At 29.2% G+C, this 13,336-nt stretch overlaps 1 protein-coding gene and 1 long non-coding RNA gene across 4 annotated transcripts in view; one reads left to right on the top strand and one right to left on the bottom strand.

The window, feature by feature from the left end:
• The window catches only part of LOC129949975 (uncharacterized), a 462,937-nt gene that overhangs the window by 327,189 nt on the left and 122,412 nt on the right, over nucleotides 1-13,336 (top strand). The gene's annotated exons all lie outside the window — the stretch shown is intronic.
• LOC129949996 (uncharacterized) lies at nucleotides 807-1,790 on the bottom strand. Its single transcript, XR_008782076.1, has 2 exons — nucleotides 1,121-1,790; nucleotides 807-1,050 (listed from the first exon to the last, which is right to left on the bottom strand). It is a non-coding gene; the product is annotated as an uncharacterized LOC129949996 (long non-coding RNA).

Genomic DNA, 13,336 nt, shown 5'->3' with positions numbered 1-13,336 from the left:
AAATTTTTGAGTTCATCAAGTATGTTAAAAAAAAGCTGTCTCCCCCCAAAAATAAAACATAAAAAGCAAATAGAAGAAAGTGTAATTAAAATTGCTTTAAATTATCCTTTACGAATAAAAGGAAATCTCTAGAAAAAGGACAAAAATAAAAACGAAAAAAAAACATGGGCGTCATTTTTACGTATTCCTCTTTAAAAAATTATTTGTAAACAAAACTTTTTTTTATTCCAAAATGTTAAGTTTTAAAAAGAAGAAAATAAAAAACAAAACATAATCAAAATCACTCACTCACACATCACCATTTATCCAGCATCACAACATCATCTCTTTATCTTCTTTCACTTCACTTTCACTCGATTTAAGTGAGAATTTTCCGAGATTTTCCTTTTTTTGAGTGTTTTCGTGTCTCACGAGTGTGAAAACTAAATCCATCCATCCAAACAAGTAAAAAAGCTTTGATTTTCCCTCGGAAAATAAGCTTTTCCATTTCCACTAATTTTCGGTTTTTGTTGTCTGTTTCTTAGTCTTCCGCCGCTATTTGAAATTGCGACATGTTCTGAGAACTAAGAAATATTCGTCCTTTTTCTTCTCTCCTATATTTTCGCTGAAGATTAAACTATTTTTTCGTTCTTCCTTCCTTTTTACCGGCTTTTTTTCAATTCAAAATATTTAACAAAAGAAAAAACAAACCTTAAAAAATATAAGTTGTTAAAAAACAAAATAATGTGAAAATAGTTATTTTTGAAAAAAAAAAATCAAAAAAAAGAAAAGAAATTTCCCTTTGGAAGGGAAAAGAAAAAGTCCCCTTAAAAATAAAATGCATTTTATGTTATATTTTTATATATAAAGTGAGTGACAGTTATAGTCCTCTTTAAACTAAAACTTAAAGAGATAAAGAAACCAAAGAATAAAATTAAGAAAATAAAAAAGATTAATTTTAATTGCACAATATTATTCATCTGTTGTGGCCTTAATGTATTCAAACGGTCCGTTTCGTCTTCGAAGTCGACGTCGTGTTCTAAATTCCCAAATCCCAACGTGTGTCTGCATCTAGAAAATCAACAAGAAAAAAAATATAGTTTTTCCTCGATTTTCCTGATATATTTTTTTTTTGTTTTACTTAAATTTGTCTTGTGTTTTCTGTGGAAATGTGCGAAGGAATGCCATCGCAACACAGCAGAAGCAGCAGCAGCCGCAGCAGCTGAGCTATTGGAAAATCCCAAAATATACTCAAATTATATTCTTCTTGGTTTATTCTTAAGAATTTAAAAAAAAAAAACGTCGATGTTTTTCTTTTTCTAAATAATTTATTTCCTTTTGTTATCACCATGAAATAATTTTTCATTTATGATTCATTTAAGTAAATTCTTTTTTTGTTTACAAATATTATTTGTTAGGTACATATATATTTATATAGCCTACTTTTCCGAGTCCATTTGTTGTTATTTTTAAAAGATTTTTCTTTTTTTTTTGGTTTCACATGTGGGAAAGAAAATTTGCATTAATTTAGCAAAACATTTAGCAAAAGTCTTCTTCAGGGATGCCAAGTGTTTTAAATCCTTTACTAATTGATGGTTTGCTGCAGAAATATTTTGTGTGTGGTTTCGTTTGTGTTGTGGTTTAGATACAGCCATGGCCAAAATAATAGAAACACAACTTTATTTTTGTTAATTAGGTCTTATCATTTGTGTAAGGCTACACATCTCAGATGTAACCATTTCATTTGAATGGTTAGTAAATGTTTTGTTAATGTTTCTTAATTTAAGATTTTCAAAAAGTCATAATTGATGTCAAGATTTTGGAGTCCATTTGCTGGTTTAATAGAAGCTAACAAACAAAAAAAATAGAAACATTTGTCTGGAACTTTGAAAAAGAATAGATTTCATCCAGTACTTAGTTAAGTCATTCTATTATTCATTCTTGAGGAGTTGACTTATACATTTTGGTGACAGTTCTTCAAAAATTCGTTTTTAGGAGACTTATGTATACACCTTTTATTCTACTGATAAACGGAAGGGTTCTCAATAAGATTCAAATTTAGTTAAGGCGAATTTTTCTTAAACATTTAAACTGCGTTCAAGGGCGGATCCAGACTTTTATGGCTGAATCACAAACACGCTTCAGCTTCGGCTGTACCTGACGTTTACGAGTTCAGCCATAGAAATTCAACGCATGCTATCACAATGGAGCTTCGACCTAACGTTTCGTTTGACAATCGTCAGGATAAGAACGTAATGTGACTCCAAACGGAAGCTCAAGTTCAATTATCTGAACATTTGCTTGACATTTGTCTGACAGCTCAACAGCTGTAAAAAAATATCAACAAACAAAATATTTGCTCTTTAGAGGGATGAAATAATAAATATGTCATTCAAAGCAACCTCGAAGCAGGCCCACCGTAACGAAGACAAAGCCGAAACGGAAGCGTGATTGTGATTCAGCCATTAATCAGAGAGTTTCACACACTTACCATATAGATGAGTTTTTACTCACCACTTAAAAATGTTCTGTAGGCTGACAAAATTAAAACAACAAAATGTGCATCTAAAGCTTAAATTTACACATTTCAAGGGCTGAAGTGACAAATTTAGTTATAAAACTATAAGGTATAGTTCATTTTCTTAAATTTGGATGACACATTACATATGAAAGCATTCTAAAACTCGTACAGTTTTCTAAATATACCATATTCAAGAGCTAAATCACAATACTTTAGAGTGTTTTTGGTGCATTTCAAGCAGAAATTTCTCAAAAATCTAGATTAACTTTTTTTTTTAAGAAAATCAATGGAGCGGTTTTTCTTTATTGATTTTTACATACATAATTTTTAAATTTTGTGAGCAGTTGTTAAGTGTTATAAATTTACATATGACGTAGTGATCCTTTCTGAAATATCAATATATATTTTTTTAAATAATAATTTAAAAAAATAACCGTTTTTGTGATACTCTTCTTGATCAATACCAAAATATGTTACCTTGTAAAAAGAAGCAAAATTTAATTTTTCATAAAGTTTCGAATTTTATGAAAATATTAAAAAATGAAAAAAAGCCTTTTTTCGACTTTTCTGCCATCGTAATGTAATGTTTGATTAAAAGATCGAGTTCGAAATTTGGAAATTTCTTACCAATTACGAATTTTTGAGACGGAATTGAAGGCGAGGTTGAGAATTTGACGATCTCTTATTCAAGGTTTTTTTTAAGAACCTGAATATTTGCTCTTTTTCTTAGAAACAAATTTTATGAAAATAATTTAAAGCATTACTAAAGTTTTTCCAAATTCTAAATTGAGTGAAACAAACATTTTAGTTGTTTTTGACAGGAAACCACTTTTTGAAAAATGTCGTTTAACTGCTAACAAATCTTTAGATGAAATCTTTATTTATATTACTGCTTCACCTCCCCCCCCACTGAAAAATCCATTAGTCGAGAGTTGATGCTACATTATTGGAAAAAGGCTGAATTTTCGATTTGTATTATGTTCTTGGTCCAGTGCTCCGTCAAAAGTAGTACTTTTGGCAAACAAAGTTCAAGGAATTAAAATATACATTTTGTTTTCATATGTAAAAAATAAAAAATTAAAAATATAATGGGAGTCATATCCATTAACGCATAGTTTTAAATTCAAGGGAGTTTCTAGGAAAATTAAAAAAATGATCTCCCTGTGGGGGGGAGTCATGACCCCTATGACCCCTTCTCTGGATACGCCATTGACTGCGTTACTTTTAAATTAAAGCTTGGTTAACATTGCAGTGTACTTTATGTCGTTTTCCTGGTGAAAACGCCATCTAAGGGGCATCTTTTTAAAGGCAACATTCCATAGTATATCAACAAATTGGGCTTCTCCAAATTAATTCATCTATCCATAACAAAAAGTAGACACATAGTCAACCAAAAGAAGTAAAACTTAAGTATTGGATTTCAGTACTTCTCACTTTGGGCTTAGAACAAGAGTTTTTCAGTTCATTACAAATTAGGTACATGTTTTATCACTTTAAAGTGCAATCTGCTATTCTTCATGGCATCTATGTTTTTGTTAATGCATATTTTTAGACAACTTATGGGAGCGAGTTCGCCATTTTTCTATTATTGTTTTCGCTTTCGCCTTCATCGTTTTGAATTCGAACCGAGTCGAATTTGAAAGGTCCAATTGAAAACGATCCACCGCGAACATCATAATCAGGCCCCTGTCAAAAATTGAATGGCACAAAATATTAAACGATTAGTAAACTGTTAAAGCCGTTTTTAGCAATTGACGAATCTTAAAAGATGATTTACCTAATTTTAAACATCTTACTACCGCTTAACAATTTGTTAAAATCACGGATTGCTAAATCCATATGGTATCTGTACAAATATTCTTATAAAAGCAGCGAATGGAACGGTCAAGTCAATAGTTGGGAATTCCAATTAATAGGTTCGTTTAAGCGTAGTTCCTTTGTTTATATTATTGTTAATAAAAGGCAAATTTTGGACTAAATATTTAGCAAATTGCTTACTAGTAAATTGTTTAACCATTCCTTAAATTTTCTTTTATTTCTTTCTCTAAAACTTCGCGTCAATTTTTTCGATTGCTTCTATTATTTTAGCCATGGATGTATATTTTGTATCTTTGTTGTCTGCGATGAAGTTTATCTTTAGATTAAATTTTGTGTGTCTTTGCAGTTATTTGGGACATCCACAAAATAGTTTTGGATTTATTTTTATACCTATATACATGTTTGTTTTTGTTGGAACGAAAACTACTATAAGTTGTCTTAATGTCCATGTGTCAGTATAAATAATGGAATTGTAATTTTGTTATGTGGGTGAATTTTTAATAATACAAAAATTTTAAATGCATTTTTATATTTTTAACAACTATTTGATTGGATATACATTTTTAAGGCTGAAGAGGATTCAGGTCATTTGGTCAATTTCTTAAGATGATGATTTTTCTTTCGATTGGTATCAGGGTTATTTTTATTGAAGTTCTTAATAGAATGGGAATGAGCTTGTTTTGTGTGCTGAGAATTTACAGCTTTTATTAACTTTGGTTCTTAGTTCTGGCTATATATTGACTTTCTAGGATTTTGTTTGTGTACAAATGTGAACTTTTAATAAAAATAATTGTAAAATTCATAAATCAATCAAAATTTACTCTAAAACAAAAATATTGACACAATTTAATTGGAATTTAAATGCCAAGTCAACTTAAATAAGCAAACTTATCACCAAAATTAATCGTTTTAAAACATCTGTGTCCAAAACAATCTTAAAGAATTTGTTTAACTGTTATTAAGAACTTTTTTAAAATAAATGTCAAGTGACAATTGATAATGAAACAATCTGACACATTGTTTACCGAACTGTACTGCTTGACACACGGCTTCTTATCTTCTGTGATTCGTGAGAGTGTTGTTTTTCATTTAGCTGACATTTAAAAACAAATATTACTTTTGTTTTTAATCCGAAATGACAGTTCAACCGACAGCTGCTTTGTTCTCTTTTCACTTTCAAAATCACACTTTTAAGCAACTGATTTCGAAAAAATTCTAAAGCTAAAAAAAAACTGACAGTCAGTCAAAATAGACTTATTTGGTCTATATAAGGTGATTGAAAATTTATAGCTAATAAGCTGTCGCATCAAAAATGTGATGGTCATTTTCCAACAAATTTAACATGTGAATACTCAAACAACTGCAAAATTTTCTCAATTTCCTTTTTTCCCTTTAAAAAATAACATTCTTGTGACCGACAAAAGTTTCAAGATTTGAAAATAAAAGATTAATAAGAATATTATCGTAGGAAACACTCTAAAATTTCACCATGGCAACTATGAATTTTGACAATTCTAATTGGAAATTGTTCAATCGAATTGAATTGAGTTGAATCACTTTACACAGAGGAAAAGCTCTGTGATAGTCGACTTGAATTCTTGATCTATTTTTGTGAGCCAAAAATTAGTCTTTCTAAAAAAAGATGAAAAAGTTCTCAGAGTCAGAGCTGACGAGCTTGAACTCGCATGTGAGATCGATCGAGCAGACTTAGACTCGGATTCAGTATCATTTGCAAAAAAAAACGAGTTAACTCTCTACAGTTCTGACTCAGTGAAATAAGAACGATCTCTAAGCTCTTTTCTGTGCGGTCAGTGCAGTCAAAAAGGAAAAATGTCTTCTGAAAGCGAAAATGAAAGTGTAATGTTGACCATCTTAGTAAATTTCTAGTAACTGAAAAAAAATAAAGTTTTACTAGAGAAGTCGCAGTTACCAGTTTTAAAGGCAAGAAAAAGAGATGCTATGCTCAAAATCATGGAAGCATTTAAAAACAAATTTGGCGAGGACATAAAAATCCTCATTTTTTCTTAATAAGTCAAAGCACCACCGCGTGTTTCCAGGATTGAGCCCAAAAAGTCATCTGTCAATAATTGCACACCTGTTTCACTAAGTCGATGCAATTTTCGAAAACCTTCACAACCTTCTTCTATTTTTTTAAACACGATTTGTATCAAAATTATTCAAAAACTCGTCCTTTTTCATAGTTGTTTATCAACAATTTGTGAGATCGATCTCTACAATAGTCGAGCGTTTCCTCATCTTTTTGCATATCAAAACTAGAACTTTCTCACATAGAGCTTTCGTCGATAGATAGATCTCAGCACTTTGAGTTCGAACTCACAACTTAAGATCGATCTTGGTAGCTGTATTTTTCTTGCATAAAACTCTAAGAAAGCTCTCAGAAAAGTGTGTAAAGAGCTTGAACTCATCTTTTTGCATTTGACCCTTTGTCTTGAAGTTTGATATCACTTCCAACTATTTCAATTAAAACAGTGTTTCCACATTACCATTGTAATTAATTTGGATGTGAAATGTTAAGTTATTACGTAACGAATAAATGAATAAAGTAATTGTTCAACAAAAAATTAATAATTTATTGAATTTAAAATGAATAAGTTTAAAAAATGAATATTTGACAAAATACAAACGTATACAAAAAGAACAAAATGACTAAAGGGCAACTCCTATAAACGTCAAATATTGTATTTTAAATAATAATGATCTAAACTTTTCTATTTTTTTGGTGTGATCTAGATTAAGTTATTGTGCTTACACGGAATAAGTAATAATAAATAACAATACAATAAAAAAAGCGTTAAAATATTCCTCGTTTTTCCAATTTTCTAATTCAATTTGACGGATTTGACAGATGTTCCTATATTTTGACAATATTACTTCGTTTTAAAACCAGTCGTTAACCCTTAAATCAGATCAATTTAAATACCTAGAAATTCTTACATGTGTCATAAGATTCTTAAGTCACCATCTTTTGTTGTAGTTGTCGGAAATTTTACAATTTATAATTTTGAACTTTCGTTCGAAAAAGTTTGTCATAGAAAATGACTTCATAAAAAAAGGAAAAGTCTTTTTTTGTGTTTTTTTGTTACTAGAACATTAGAATATTTTAATTATTAAAATACGTGACTTCATTTTTGTTCAACTTCAAAAAATACAAATTAAAATGTTTCAAGTCATATTTTTTTGTTTTGTTTTTATAATTTGTTTTTGTCTAAGAAATTGTACAGTGCAAATAACAATATATCTTTTCAAACTTTAACCGAAGTCACAGCATTTGAACAAATTCCAGCAGTTTCCGTCTTGACAGTTAGCTGTCAAATTAAATTCCAGCGTTGATTAAAATGACAAATCGAATGTTTTTGACAGTTCTTTATTTGACAACTTTTTACGGTTTTAACTCTTTTAAAAAGACTCATTTGGAATTTTCATAGTTTTATCGCGCTATCACTTGATGGATAAAAAGAAATAATAAATTGAAGCAGACAAGAAATAATGGCTGAAACACAAACACGCTTCAGCTTCGGCTTCGTCTGCGTTACGTTGGGCCTGCTCCGAGGTTGCTTTGAATGACACTTCATATCACGGTTTCCACATTGGTCATCTGTGACCAAAAAACACGAAACTGGTATTTTTTTAATGGAATGGTATTATTTTGTATTTTGTTTTTCAAAACGTCGGGTACAGAATTTCTCCACAGAAATTTTATTTTGAGTTTCAAATTTAAGAATTGTTCAAATTTCGTCAGGGTAATGCAATAAAAAAATGTTTGAACTTTTGAAATTAATTTTTAGGGCGAAGGGATTTTTGAACCAACTCGGAATAAGAGCACTAAATTAGCACAAAAAGAGCCTTACATTACCCAATCATTAGATTTTTAAAATTGTGTTTGGTTAAGAAAGTCTCCAAAAGTTTAAGCTTTGAGACTTAAGTTTGGGGATATGGGCTTAAAAAAACAATTTGGAGTTCCGCGAACTAAGGAGCCCAAAAATAGCACTTAACGACCTCATCATTAGTTTTTTAAAATTTTGTTTGGTTTAGAAAGTCTCCAAAAACTTCAACTTTGCGAGTCATTTTAGGGGGTAAGGGGTAGAGATACTAATTTGGAGTTTCTCTAACTTAGGAGCCCAAAAAGAGCCCTAAATTCCCTCATCATCAGTTTTTTGAAACTATGAACCTAAAGATGTGGTGTTTCCAGCACCACAAGTTTGAGGGGGAAGGGATTTTTGAACCAAGTCGGGATTAGAGCACTAAATTAGCCCAAAAAGAGCCCTAAATCACCCCATCATTAGAATTTCGAAATTCGATTGTGGTGTTTCCAGCTTTACGGACCTTTTTAATTCAATTATTCTAAAACTAAAAGCTATACATTTTTATTTATGTACATAGAATTTTTAAAACGACTGCTACTAGTTATTTAAATTAAACCTTAGTAAAAATAATTTAAAAAATGTATCCAAAATAACTCTAAAAAGTTTTTTTGTCAGATTTATAAATTTCAATATAATCTTGCCAAAGATTTTGTAAGTTTATTTTTACGTAATTAAAAAATAAATATATAAAAAACATGTTAAGAAAAATGTTAAGAATTTATTAATCTGTGTTTACATATTTTTGGACTTGAATTAATTATGTTCGTTATTTTTACCTACAAATGGTCATTTTTATTTTCAAATTTGGACACAAACTTTTTTGTCGGGTTGGTAACCGTTCTTTCAATATGGCATTTCTAAAATGGCACTTCTGTCATTAGCAGCTGTTATTTTTTCTCAAAATAAAAAAAAATATGAGTTTTGAAATCGAAAAAATTAAATTTGTATCGGAAGTAGCTTACACAGCCTATAAAACCATTGGGAATCCCTCCAAAAGTAAATGACTTTTATAAAGCTGTTGAGCTGTCAGACAAAGCAAATGTTCAGCATATTTGAAATAGATCTTCCATTTGGAGTCACATTACGTTATTTCCCTACGATTGTCAAATCAAACCTGAGGTCAAAGCTTCGTTGTGATAGCATGCATTAAATTCCTATGGCTGAACTCGTAAACGTGAGGCAAAGCCGAAGCTGAAGCGTGTTTGTGTTTCAGCCATAAGTGTGGTTAAAAAAATTGATTCGCCTTTAAAGAGTCCAACGTGTACTTCAAACTTTTAACTGGTCATTCGTTGAAAGAGCCAAATTTTCAGTCCTTGAGGTCTTCAAATAATTCGTCAAAGAATTGAAAGTAACTTATTTCAAATAGCTTAAATGTAGGCATGAGTTCTTCAATAGAAATATACCTTATGAATCTACTGAATCAAAACAAAAATTAGGCTTGGAAAATACATTTTCTTTTTAAACAGTTGATATTTATGTTTTTGACCAATTATTGTTGATGGTTCAAATGCTCTTGTTATCGATTTTGGTTTTCAGTATTTTTCAGACAAAAGATTGAATTCAGAACCTACAAATTTGAGCTTGGATTTTATGTCTTAAAAATGTTGTATCTATTTTTGGACTTAGGAGGTGATGCTCTTAAACTGAGTAACCAAGTAACTTTCATGTCTTTTCCCCTTCTAAGCATATTTCCATGAATTAGCTAACTTAAGAAAATTCTTATGAAGGTCTTATTAATATCATATTTTATTAAACGTGGCGGTTTTGTTAAATCAATAACATTTCACACCTCAACTAATGCATTATAATTAATTTATGGCTGATAAATATTCAATCAAAATTTTAGTTCATAAAAATATAAGTCCAAAACTATAAATTAATAGCTATAAAAATATAAAATCTCACTCACATACCGATGTGTCATTTTAAAACGTCATTTTCCTGCCAAAATCATTAAACAAAAATTCCAAAATGACGACAAAAATAAATTCTAAACTTTGATAATTTGCGTCTTTCCAAAATATGTATTCTCCTAGGTTTGCCTTATTTGTTATTTATTTTCCCCTTTTCCAAAAAGAAAAAGAAGTCTCGTTTGCATTTTTCTCTCGTTGATGAAACTTATTCATCCTTTAAATGTTTTATTTTCTAATTTCATAGATCAAAATTTTAAATTTCAACATATTACATCATTTTATTTTTCTTCGAAATGCATTTTTATTTTATATTTTTAAAATCGCTCTGGCAAAAATTGGGATATGCATAAATAAAAACAAAACACAAAAACAAAATGGCTTTTCCGAAATGTATCGAAATATTAATAGCAACTATGAATTCCTATCCCATCGACCTAGGTACATATATAGTTTCGACTTGAAGGTATAATTTTTCTTTTTTTTCGTGTTGATGGTGCATTGCTCGTAATACATTTTAAAAACCTGTGTTTTTGCCAATAAATTTCTCTTCTCTCCTTCTACAAAAATTTATATTTTATCGTAAATTTTACAATGATTTTTAAATTAAATTTGTCCTTATATGACAGAAGAATTGTCAAAATATTAATTGTTTACATTAAGTGACTATTCATTGACAATTATGTATCTTAAAGATACATTTGTACATGTTAAATAATAAAATTAAAGATCGACATTTTTTTGGCTTAAAAGAGAGGACGAATTTTTTTGACTTTAGTCATTCTGTAACTTTGTTTGTAAGAAAGCCTCACTGAGTATTTGAAAATGTATATCTATATACATTTTATGAAAATTGCAGAACTAATTGAATTAATACAATATTGTACAAATTAAATTTGCAACAAGGTGACTCAGTCAAGTGTGTGTCATTAAAAATCCACAAAGCTAACAAGCTGTGTTTTTTTTCTTAAGTTTTATTTCAGCCCAATAACTTTTGACCCAATAAGTAAAAACAAAAAAAAGGAAGACACGACAACCCCTCCTTTTTTTGACCATTTTAGTACAGACATTGATGATCCTTGTATATACTCGTATAGTACATAGTACATTATAATTATACAAGCAGCATTGTATACATAAGGAACTAATTGAATTGTCTATTAATCGTACATAAATAGCTGAAAGTACCTGCGATGCGCACGCCCTCTATCAATAAAGAATATTGTTTCATATATATGTTCAGGACATGTATATTGTAGATTGAGCCGGTATCGGGAAAAAAGGACATGATTCCTCTTCCCGGTTGATGACTTCCTCCTGACAAACAAAATACAAAAAAAAAGCACACACAACAAAAAAGGATAGAAAAAGGAAGAAACCCAGAGAATTGTATAGGTGCTTGAAGCGTTTGGCCTAGATACGTTACGTTATAGCGTCGTAAAGTACATTGTTATAGATATGATGTTAAAAATATATCTATATTCCTATATCTATCCTACAAAGCCTTTTTACTCCTGTGTATCCTTTTTTCTCCTCCTCCTTCATACTCTCTGTGGGGGCATGTTCACGATTTTTGTTTCATCGGATTTTCAGGAAATTGAGTCCGATACCTAACCACTGCCGCACCATTGGACATCTCAACACTTCTTCTTCTTTTTTCGTCTCGCATATGGCTTTTGTTATATCCTTGTAACAGTTTTATGTCGATGTATATAAAATTCATTGATGAGGAATTTAGTGAAAATTATATCCTTTTAATGATACAAAACGTTTACAATTTATATGAGTTTAAGTATGTACTAAAAATGTGGCTTGCGCATATAGCAAATGAAATTGTAATAAAGACTTAGTGGTTGGTTTGTGGGACCTATTTTTTTGTTTGTTCTTTTGTTCTTTGTGTACTTAGGGTTTAATAGAGGTCGAGATTTTCCAATTACTTGTGGGTAAAATTATATTGATGAAGTGATAAAAAATGAAAAGCTATAAAAAAAAGAGGACGAGGGTTGGACATCAATGAGTTATATATTGAGTCCTATTTTTCTAATAGAATTGATATAATTCTATGAGAAAATTTAAGAGAAATCGATTTATTTGAAGAGATTTTAATGAAGATATTTATTGTTTTTTTTTTTTGTTCTTATTTCTATTTCAAGTTGTTTAGGGATGACTTTTAAAATTTATTTTTATTTAATTGAAATCGTTTTTATTCATAGGAATTCTGTTTTATTTTGGTGTAGAATTTTTGTGGTTTTTTTGATATAATTTTCTTTGATTGAAATTTATTTGTACTAGATTTTTTAACAATTTGACGTTTTCATTTATATTTTGAAAAATGAACAAAACACATTCCCCTGTAATTTTAAGAACACTTAATTGATTTTTTTTTTCTTTTTAAAATTCAATTTTTTGTAACAGATTTCCAACGATACAAATTTATCACAAAATACTAGTTTATGCTTTGAATTTAATTTTACATTTAAATAAATTCTTATTTTCTAGATAGAAACAGGTTTTCAAATCTATTACCTTTCATTTCCGTTGAAAAGAAAAACATTTCTTATACTTGCTTAACAATTAAATTTTGGTAGATTTTTTTAAAGAATGGATTGTTTATTGATAGAAAGGAGTTATTAAAATACTTTGGTTAGCATTTTTTCGATTTTGAAATTTTATTTCTAACATTTTAAAAATAATGCATTTTGTAGTAGATTTTTTGAATCTGTACACTTTTCATACAAAATTGTATAAATTTACTGATAATAAACTTTATAAAAGTGAAGAATCCGTTTGTCATTTATAAGAATTCTGTTTTATTTTTTTGTGGTTTTTTGATATAATTTTCTTTAAATAAAACTAAATTGGACTAGATTTTTAAAAGGTTTGACGTTTTTAAAAATGACGTTTCCCTGTCATTCTAGTAACATTTATTTGATATTTTTTCTTCGTAAAATTCAATTTTTTTGTAATAGATTTCCAACTATTCAAATTTGTCAAAAATACTATTTTTTAGTGCAAATTTTATTCTTTGAGTCGAATTTTGTATTCAAATCAAATTTTATTTTTTTACATAAAAACATACTTTCAAATCTATCAGCTTTTATTGCCGTTGAAGTAATGTTTTTCCTTAGTACTACATTTTTGAAGGATTTGAATTTTTTAGAATGTTTTTATTTTTATTTCCCTGTCATTCCAGTAACACTTCTTTTGATTTTTTTTCTTCGTAA

Source organism: Eupeodes corollae, chromosome 1, assembly GCF_945859685.1.
Source record: "Eupeodes corollae chromosome 1, idEupCoro1.1, whole genome shotgun sequence".
In the NCBI taxonomy this organism is placed as follows: Eukaryota; Metazoa; Arthropoda; class Insecta; order Diptera; family Syrphidae; genus Eupeodes; species Eupeodes corollae.
Note: the sequence above shows the minus strand (reverse complement) of the source record. Positions and strands in the feature narration are given on the sequence as shown.